The following is a 10,673-nucleotide window of genomic DNA, read 5'->3' as shown; positions in this document are numbered from 1 at the left end:
GTTCCACTGGAACCTACCAGGGTCAGGAACACCGACGCGCGGATTCCGCCCACCAGACATCCTGGGGAAGCGAGCCTGAAGGCGCGGCGCAGCTAGAGAGAACCTCGGCATTCAGGTCGCCCAGAGGCAGCTAAGGGGCCCGTGGGCAGGGCCTGCTATCCGGCTGCGCCGCAGGCCGGCGAGAGGCCGGCGCCGAGGACCCGTCGCGCGGCGGCCAGGCCCCCTCGATTCCCCCTCGCCCCGCCCCCTAGGGCCCGCCCCTTCCCGGGCCGTGCACCCGCGCGCCCCGCCCGCGGGCGGAAGCTGGAGCGAGGCTGAACGCCTGACGTCAAGGCGACATCGCCAAACCTCGCCCAGAGTCAGGCGTGTAAACCAGCCGGAGCGGCGGCGGCAGCGGCAGGATCGCCGTGGCGCCGAGAGTAGCGACCCGGAGGGAGCGCGGGGCGACGCTGGCTGCGGGGACCCGGTGACAGCGTGAGAGGTTCGCAGAGTGAGTGCGTGGCCGCTGAGGGAAGCGGCGGTGGCGGCCGCGCGGGGCGGGGGCCGGGCGCCGGCTGAGGGGAGCGGGTGGGGTGCGGCGAGGCGCGGGCCGGGCGCGGCGGTCAGGGGCCCCGGCGGCGGCAGCCCCTTGGCGCGCGGCAGGTGGCGCGAGGGCCAGGCGCCCGGCCGGCTAGCGCGCTGCCTTGCGGGCCGGCGAGGAGGAGCCGCCGCCGCCGCCGCGGGGGAACAGCGCGCTTTGCGGAAGGGGTCAAATGTCTGAAATATGGCGGAGGAAGTGAGAGCCCGAGGACCCCCCCACCCGCCCGCTCTCTTCAGCCCGCGGCCGCCGCAGCTTCTCCCGCCGCCCTCCTTTCCCCGCCGGCTCCCCCGAAGACTCGCTCCCCGCCCCGAGTCCCCTCGCTTGTCGCCTGGGTTCCCTCCGTGGTATGGGTGGAAGTTAGAACGGAAACCATAAAGTTGTCCTTTGCGAAGACCCAGCTTCCCCTAGCCCCGAGCTAGGGAGAGGAGCCTTCGGGGGAAACCACTCCCCTGCGCCCCGCAGGCTTGAGCCTGACAGGGAAAAAGTTTGCCTGAAACGGGGCTGGCTTGCTCCATTTGTTGCGGGAAGTGGCAGGAGGAAGGCAGCGGAGGGAGCCCCACCTAGTCTGGCAGCAGCCACCGTGCAGAGAAAAACTGTTAAAGGGGCCTTTCCCTTCGTCAGCAAGAGGAAATCTCTTTATCTTACAGAGGGAGAGAAAATCCAGGAAGTTTGTCCTCTTCTCTTTTTCGCCATCTCTGGGTGTCTAATCCTAAAACTATCAGCGCCATGAATTTTATTTAAAACTACGCCCAATGAACCGGGCCCTCCGGAGTTTTCTTCTGAAAAACACTGATGTCTTTTGGAGAAAAGATGATTCTTGCAAATTAAAGCAGATGGATTCCTTCCCCTTCGCTTTACCCCCTCTTCCCACTCTCTTTAATAGTTTAGAAAAACGTTTTGGCCGTGTAACTTCTGATTGGTATGAATAGAAGCAGTTGTGTGTTGCAGTAACGGGAAATCACATTTTTACGGGGTAGAAAGTTGACACTAGATGAAGATTGTGATTTTAGTATTTTAAAATTAATTCCGTCTAATTGGATTTTGGTTTTGCTGGCGGCATCTAATATATGTCGAGTACTTAACAATTTAAAGCTCTGACTCGTAAATTTACTTTTGAACTCTCTTTTTTTGTAATTAGAATACTATTTGGACTTGCTCAACAAGACCATATCTTAACAAGAAGTAACTTATATAAATAGAAAAGGGAGACATTCATTTAACTTCAAGCCCATATTACTCTTAAAAGCTGACTCTTGAAATAGTATTTTTGAGTCATAGTGGAGTCATGGGACTTTTTAAGGGCCGGAAGGGACTATTTAGATCATCCAGTCCCACCCTGTCATTTTATGGAGGAGGAAACTGAGGCCTAGATAAGATAACCAATTAGTGGGTCCACTGACCTTTAGGACAGTAGTCTATCCGTAAGAGACAACCTGGAGAAAGAAATACAACATTTTTATAGTGAATTATCATCTTACAAAGAATATTCTTCCCATATCGCACTTTCTAAAAGTGGGTACCTTAGTCAAATAGGAGGAAACACCACTTGGGTAGTTTCATCCTCAGGTTTTAGGTAGGGAAACTGATACTCAGATTAAATAACTTTAAGCACACAGAGCCTGAATGATAGTCTTATTTGAGCCCATCTGTGCTTTTAATCTGTACTGCATTAGGTGTTTTCACTTGCATTTCCTTGTTTGACATTGACAATAAATTGTGAAGCTGCCTTATCTGAGGAAGTCCTAAAGTAAATCATTGGAACACATGTAACCAGTTTGTTGTTTCTAATATGCCAGGTATCAAAATACAACTGAAGAACCAATACTAAACTAACTTAATTTCAAAATGTGATATGGGGCATGAAAATGATTGCTCTGGCCGGGCGTGGTGGCTTACGCCTGTAATCCCAGCACTTTGGGAGGCCGAGCCGAGGCAGGCGGATCACTTGAGGTCAGGAGTTCGAGAACAGCCTAGGCAACATGGTGAAACCCCGTCTCTACTAAAAAATACAAAATTTAGCCGGGCGTAGTGGCACACGCCTGCAATCCCAGCTACTTGGGAGGCTGAGGCACGAGAATCGCTTGAACCTGAAGGCTGCAGTGAGCCGAGATTGCACTACTGTACTCCAGCCTGGGTGACAGAGCTAGACCCTGTATAAAAAAAAAAAAAGAAAGAAAGAAAACGAAAAAAGAAAATGATTGCTCTGCTCTCTTTTACGTTCTCCCCCTCACCCCTGACCGCGTAAAAGACGTATCTCTTACCTTCTATGACACACATTACTTCCTGCCTCTTGTTACCATTATATATTATTTATTCCATTGTATTGTAAACCGCAACCACAAGATATATATTCTTTTGTATGCCTTAAAGCACTGGCATGGTGCCTTGCAATAGACATACAACACCAGTTAAATGTAAGTACCATGAGAGTAGGGACTTGATCCATTTCATTCTTCACGGTATTCTTCTTCCTATAGCTTTGCCTGGACACAGAGTAATGGTTAGCGTTTGAATTTAGGGATTAATGGTAATGAACATTCAAAGAGAGGATACTTGAAGAGAACAGTGTAAGCCTTTAAAAAGAAACATTTCCATATTGGCTTTGGAATCTCTTTTACTTGACAAACTAATTTTCGTTTTATCCTCAATCCTTTTCAGAATTCCAATATTTTCTCTTAGCTGTAGAAAGGTAAAGTGACCCTCTCCCATAATAAAGAGCCACCATGTAAGAAGGGTATAGCAAAGAATTAATCGTTAAAATAACTAGATCCATTTTTGTAAGGATCCTTTCAAGTGTATCTTCCTATCTAATTCAAGATTGGTGAAAGGTCTATGCAGAGATTGATAACATGGTAACTGATTAGACATGTTATTTTAAATGCAGTCTAAGATTTGGATGAAAAACTCACGTTCAGGTTTCTTTGCCTTTTGTTGTAGGTATTCGATAAATATTTATTGAGGTAGTGAAATAAATCTGAAAGTGGATCTGATACAGAGAATTTGACCGATTTTACTAGGTGTCCATTTACTTTTTCCCCATAAGTATTTAAATAGGCTGTTTTATTATCGACTGTCAGGCAGATCTTAGTGATTTGCATCATTTCCTTAAGTATGTAAAATAACTGTTTCTCTGTATGTTTGTGTTGCTAAAGAGGAGGTTGGGTATTGATCTGCAGTGTCTAGATTTGACTGGCACTAGGAGTAATTTAGCATTTATGATTTAGCTATTTACTGCTGTTTTATAACAGTGATGTCACATGTTCACTCTATAAAAAAGTTAGGTAAAGTTAATCTTAAACTTTGTAAGACATAGATTGTGACTAAAAATATGCCCTGGGTGTTCTTCCCCATCCTGTCATTGAGGACTCCATGGTCTAAGAGATTAGGCTGAAGTTTTTGTTAACCTTTTCAAATTAAATTTCTTTTAGAACAAGTTAAGACATTTTGGCTGATGCAATGATTCATTGTAACATTTGACAAAATTTTTAGTTCAGTAATCTATAAACAGGGGTACTGTATTATGGCTCTGGAAGCTAATGTTTTTCTGTGTTCATAGATGTTTTGTAATGGTATTGAAAGGTATTAGTTACCATTTGAGGTCTTAAGTTCTTTGTAAATCTCATGAGCACAGTGGAAGCAGCTACAAAGAATAGATGAATTTATCCATTTGCAGTAAAAACTGACTTGTATATAATCTGTTGTACTTTGAACCCAGTTGAGCACCGGATTCTAAAACAAATCTCTTTGGTCATAGAGAGTTTCTATTTTAAACAAGAGAAGTTTTCAGGAACTTTTGTGCTGCCTTAAAAACATCACTTTTTAAAATTCACTAGCAACAAAAAATAGTATCACATTCTGTATTTCTTAACACTAGACTATTTATTCCTAATGTTGGTCAAATCAAGGGTACAGTAGCAACTGATTATATAGTGATTTAGAAAGATTTTTTTTTCCTTTGAATTAGTAGAGGGTCAAAATTTTTAAAACTGTTTCCAAAGAACCTTAAAACTTACGAAAAAATGAAAATAAAGAGGAAATGTACCAGTTTTTTAAATTTAAATTCCCTAAAGTAAAAATATTTACAGTATGAATTGCAGAATTTCCATCTGGTTTTTATTGTACAGGAAGACTATATTTTGTAATATCAGTATGCAACTCAAAATACAAAAAGTTGGGCGTAGTGGGAGGTGTCTAATCCCAGCTACTTGGGAGGCTGAGGCAGGAGAATCCCTTGAACCTGGGAGGTGGAGGTTGCAGTGAGCCGAGATGGCTCCACTGCACTGCAGCCTGGGCAACAGAGTGAGACTGTCAGAAAAAAAAAATTACTTGATTATATGAGGTGCCTGCATACTAGAAATGTTCTTTTAAGTTACAAATCTCTCTCTCTGACCACAGAGAGTAATTATTTAATATTGTGAGTTTGAGTTTTATATCAAACCATTTCCTAAAACTTACTTGTAATTACTTTTACTTTATGTTTTTGTAGTTACACTACTTTATATATATACACATATGTATATATCAGTGAGACCTTTTACATTTTAACTGAATTCTGATCTCATAAGTTGTGATTTTTTTTTCCAGTACTGGGGGATTATTTTTTAACTGTTGTGTTCTTTAACTGTGTTTAAATGTTTTTTGACTGTTGTGCAAATAGACTGAATAAAGGAAGAGAGCATCCATTAAAAACTCTAATAAATAATTTGGATCTTCTTTTTTTTTTTTTTTTTTTTTTGAGACGGAGTCCTGCTGTGTCATCCAGGCTGGAGTGCAGTGGCACAGTCTCGGCTCATTGCAAGCTCCGCCTGCTGGATTCACGCCATTCTTCTGCCTCAGCCTCCCGGGTAGCTGGGACTACAGGCGCCCGCCACCACGCCTGGCTAATTTTTTGTATTTTTAGTAGAGACGGGGTTTCACCATGTTAGCCAGGATGGTCTCGATCTCCTGACCTCGTGATCTGCCCGATTCGGCCTCCCAAAGTGCTGGGATTACAGGAGTGAGCCACTGCACCTGGCGGTTTTTTTTTTTTTTTTTTTGAGACAGTCTGGCTGTGTCTGTCAGGCTGGAGTGCAGTGGCACGATCTCAGTTCACCACATCCTCCTCCGCCTCCAGGGGTTAAGCAGTCCTCCAGTCTAAGCCTCCAGAGTAGCTGGGAATACTGTGCCTGGCTAATTTTTTCTTTTTCTTTTTCTTTTTTTTTTTGTTGTTGAAATGGAGTCTGGCTCTCTCCCCCAGGCTGGAGTGCAGTGGCGCAATCTCAGTTCACTGCAACCTCCGCCTCCAGGTTCAAGCAATTCTGCCTCAGCCTGCGGAGTAGCTGGTACTGCAGGCGTACACCACCACACCCGGCTAAGTTTTGTATTTTTAGTAGAGGGAGTGTTTCACCATATTGGTCAGGCTGGTCTCGAATTCCTGACCTCAGGTGATCCACCTGCCTCGGCCTCCTAAAGTGCTGGGATTACAGGTGTGAGCCACGGTGCCCAGCCAGTTTTTGTATTTTTTGTAGAGACGGTTTCGCCACGTTGCCCAAGCTCACCTCAGACTCGTAGGCTCAAGGAATCTGCCCATCTTGGCCTCCCAAAGTGCTGGGATTATAGGCATGAGCCACTGTGCCTGGCCCAGCATTTCACTAAGTAACTTTATTTTAAAAATATACAGTGAACTAATTGCCGAAGTGGTGGATTGCCTCTTCCTGCAATTTTTGGTGAAAGCTTTTGGAGAGGAAATGGAAAATGCTGGGTAAAATGAAATTATAGTTATCTGTGTATTCTAAAATTTATCCTTCTTACATTAGAATATATTTTCCAAAGTTACTTTATACTAAATTCAGGGACTTTCTAAGTTTCTAAGTTCCAAGTTCTCAGTTAATAGAACTGAAAGGGTATCAATAAAATAAGGACTATATATAAAATCTATTTTTACTTAGTTTTTATGCATCAAAAGGTATGTATGTTGCATCCAGCTGTTTGTTACCTTGTGTTTTAAAGTTGCAGTTAGAATGTGGAATCCTATTACAACATTGTGCTCTAATATATTTGTGGCTCATGCTTCTAAGATTTTAAGTTATCCATAAGTTCTTCAATACAATAGCAAAATGCAGGAATTCCTCTGGAATCTTGAATTGAGGGATAAGGATGAGATATGTATGTTATCTGTTATTTTCTTTTACTGCTCTTGAAATTAACAAACTTGAGATAGTGTACTGAATTTGTGTTTATAAGATTGGCTGAGTTCAAACATGTCTTTTTGATTTTCTTACTAGTGTTTAGAATATAGAAAAGTATAAAGAAAACTAATATCATCCGTAATCCAATCACTACAATGACTTTTTTTAAAGCAAAATGTGTACTTTCCTTCTGAAGCTTTCCAGCCTCTGCCTCCTCAGTGAGAATGATGACATACTGTTGTTAGAGTTGTTGAGGATCAAATGCAGTATTATTTGTAAATATTTTATAAACCATACAATAATATAGTATTGTACTATTTATTTATTTATTTTGACGGCCTCTGTCACCCAGGCTGGAGTGCAGTGGCACAGACTTGCTCACTGCAGCCTCAACTTCCCAGATCCAAGCCATTCTCCAGCCTCAGCTCCCCAAGTACCTGGGCCTACAGGTGCATGCCACCACGCCCAGCTAATTTTTGTATTTTTTGTAGATATGGGGTCTCACCATGTTGCCCACGCTGGTCTGAACTCCTGAGCTCAAGTAATCTGCCCGCCACCACTTCCCAACCAGCCATATTAGTTCTTGTTTTATAAAGCTTTTTTTTTTTTCTTTTTCTTTTTTTGAGATGGAGTCTCACTGTGTCGCCCAGGCTAGAATGCAGTGGCATGATCTCCACTCAGTGCAACCTCTGCCTCCTGGGTTCAAGCAGTTCTGCCTCAGCCTCTCGAGTAGCTGCGCCCCCATGCCTGGCTAATTTTTTTTGTATTTTTCTTAGAGATGGGGGTTCACCATATTGGCCAGGCTGGTCTCAAACTCCTCATCCTGTGATCTGCCTGCCTTGGCCTCCCAAAGTGCTGGGATTACAGGTGTGAGCCACCTTGCCTGGCCCTATAAAGCTTTTATTATCCTATAGCATTGCTTAAGATTCCCATTGAAGTATGAATAAGAACTAATAAATGTGATTTTTGATTAGTCTAACAAAGGAATTACCCAGATCAGTATTTTCAAAGTATGGTCCAAGGAATCCTGGAGGTCCCCTAGACTTTTTTGGGAAGTGTACAAGTGCAAAACTATTTTTATAATGCTGAGACATTCTTTGCTCTTTTCTCTGTAGTGACATACCTGTAGTGTAAAAACAGTGGTGGATAAAACTTCTGGCACTTCAGAATAAACCAGGTTAGAGTACTCCACTGTGCTTATAATCATTGTATTATTCACTGCCATGCACTCACAGTTTTTTAAGTTTCACCTAAATGCTCTTGATGAAGAAGTAAAAAAATTTTTAACTAAATCTCTACCATTGTACACATCTTTTTAATATACTTAGCAAAATGGGAAGTATGCTTAAAACACTGGCGAGACCACGGACAGCAAGCCTCCCAGCACTTTGGGAGGCTGAGTCCAGCCTGGGCAATGTAGTGAGAGCCTGTCTCTCCTATTAAAGAAAAAAAAAAAGCCAGCGTGGTCATGCACACCTACAGCTACTCTGGGAGGCTGAGGTGAGAGGATCTCTTGAGCCCAAGAGTTGGAGGCTGCAGTTAGCTCTGATTGTGCCACTGCCCTTCAACCTGGGTGACAGAGGAAGACGCTGTCTCAAAAAACAAAACAAAAACACTTTACAGCATACTGAAATATAATGGTTGTTTCTAGGGAAAGCATTTGTGTGATTGAGTCGCACACTGAAGCAGTCATTTTTTCATATAATGCCATTTTTGCTTAAAAGAATGCCAGACTTGGGCATTAGGCTGACATTTTCTTGAAAACAGTGAGCCTTTGCTTTAGGGAAAATAGTAATAGTATTTATGGTCAATGATAAAGTTCCTAGATTTTAAGCAAAAATTTTAGAAAGCTTGTATCAGCTGCTGTAAGTATATAATGAAATCTGTTATTATTTGATTATGTGCATAACTGAGTCAGTATTTCCAAATGATGAATTCATAGTATTATAAAAATCATACATGGGTAAGAAATCTTTCCAAAATGTGCTAGACCAATGGATTTTAATGTTATAGAGAACATAAAGTTTATCAATAAGGTATCCTGTTCCACATTGCAACTAATTGCTGAGTTTTGGTGTAGTGTCAAAGACCAATATCCAGATTTATCTGAAAACGCTATTATTAAAATATTCCCAACTGTCTGATGTATTCTTTTTGTATTACTCATTTTTCCATGCTTTGCTGTCAGTGTTTAATGTCTTCTTTGATTTATTTTGTTTATATTTTGGAAACAGGAATGGGAGCCAGAGATAAATGTGAAGCAATGTTTTCATGTGCTTTATCTCAAAATCTCTTATTAATATATAATCAATTTAAGTTTAACTTCTTTGTAGTCTTCTCTGAGCAGTCTATTCAACTTTTGGTCATGGTAATGGATTAGATAATAATTACTTTTAAGCCTATTTTTTGGTTTTAATACTTGTTTTGTATACCTGACCGCTCATCTATAGACAGAATGCCCTTGTGTCCAAATTCTAACATAATCCTTAATTAGATTTTTAGTAGTTGACTTTCTCAGTTTTAAAATATTTAATAACTTTCCCATAGTAAAGCTGTAAGTTTCAAGTTCAGTAATGTCTTTTTGACCTGAGAATTTGGTATGTTGGCTTTCCTTAAGGACACTTTTCAAAAACACACCTGTAGAATGATCCTTTTTTTACCTTTCAGGAGAATGCTGTTTCTTGCCTCTTTTTTTTCTTTCTTTCTTTCTTTCTTTTTTCTTTTCTTTTTTTTTTTTTTGAGACTTGAGTCTCTTGTTGCCCAGGCTGGATTGTGGAATGCAGTGGTGCAATCTCAGCTCACTGTAACCTCCTCCTCCCAGGTTCAAGCAATTCTCTTGCCTCAGCCTCCCAGGTAGCTGGGATTGCAGGCACCACCACCATGCCCGGCTGATTTCTCTAGTTTTAGAGACAGGGTTTCACCATACTGGCCAGGCTGTTCCTGAACTCCTGACCTCAGGTAATCCACCCACCTCGGCCTCCCAAAGTGCTGGGTAAAGCCACTGGGAGGCCTTCTTTTTTATGTTAATTTAAAAACATTTGTAGCAATCCTTGTTAAACTTTTTATAAACTCATGGGATAAGTCCAAATTTTATTTATTTATTTATTTATTTTTTTGAGACAAGGTCTCACTCTGTCACCTAGGCTTGAGTGCAGTGTCAAAACCACGACTCAACTGAAGCCTTGACCTCCCGGACTCAGTTGATCCACCTCAGCCTCCCAGGTAGCTGGGACTACAGGCGCGTGATACCACACCAGGCTAACTTTTGTATTTTTTGTAGAGACAGGGTTTTGCCATGTTGCCCGGGCTGGTGTCAAACTCCTTGGCTCAATCAGTTCTCCCACCTCAGTCCTCCAAAGTGCTGGGATTACAGGAGTGAGCCACCACACCGGTCTGGTTCCAAATTTTAAAGGATTTTTTAGACTGTTTGGATCTAGTAATCAGTTCAAATTAGGAAAGTGGTAAGAAAGATGGTTAAGTTACAGTTTGTATTGTGCACAGTTTCTTGGAAATTTAGTGCCAGTTATTTCCCTAGAGAGATTAAAATGGAAAGAAAAAGAGTTAATTCAGTCTGAACACCTCCAGTGTTGCAAAGAACAAAGTTGACACCAGAGGAAGAAAAAGGTTTAGGGAAGGAATACATGTGAAAATGCTAACTTCAGGGTAGCTTCTGGGATTAAGCATTATAGAATTCCTGCCTACATGAGCTAATCCCAGAGAGAGCAGGGGAATTTAACAGGAAGCTTTAGTGCTCTCTATATTAAATAATTAACTGGTCAGCTGTTCTAGCAGTTCTGAATTAGGGAACATACTGAGATCATATTTTATGTCCAGGACATCCAAATTAGTCACAAGGTTGTCACTGACTATTGTTTATAGAGTTGTGGTTGCTAGTTGAAAATATTGCATTAAATCCTTCTATTTTA

General features: G+C 42.0%; 1 protein-coding gene across 4 annotated transcripts in view; it reads left to right on the top strand.

The window, feature by feature from the left end:
• Positions 1-329: 329 nt before the first annotated feature.
• Positions 330-10,673, top strand: part of LOC105473408 (RAP1B, member of RAS oncogene family) — a 50,784-nt gene continuing 40,440 nt past the window's right edge. For 2 of the 4 annotated variants that reach the window (XM_071071469.1, XM_071071466.1), the window contains exon 1: positions 330-481. The gene's annotated coding sequence lies outside the window, so the exon portion shown is untranslated. Of the gene's footprint in view, positions 491-10,673 lie in introns of all 4 variants that reach the window. The other 2 variants (XM_071071470.1, XM_071071467.1) reach the window with 1 other exon arrangement.

This window comes from Macaca nemestrina, chromosome 10 (genome assembly GCF_043159975.1).
Source record: "Macaca nemestrina isolate mMacNem1 chromosome 10, mMacNem.hap1, whole genome shotgun sequence".
Lineage (NCBI taxonomy): Eukaryota > Metazoa > Chordata > Mammalia > Primates > Cercopithecidae > Macaca > Macaca nemestrina.
Note: the sequence above shows the minus strand (reverse complement) of the source record. Positions and strands in the feature narration are given on the sequence as shown.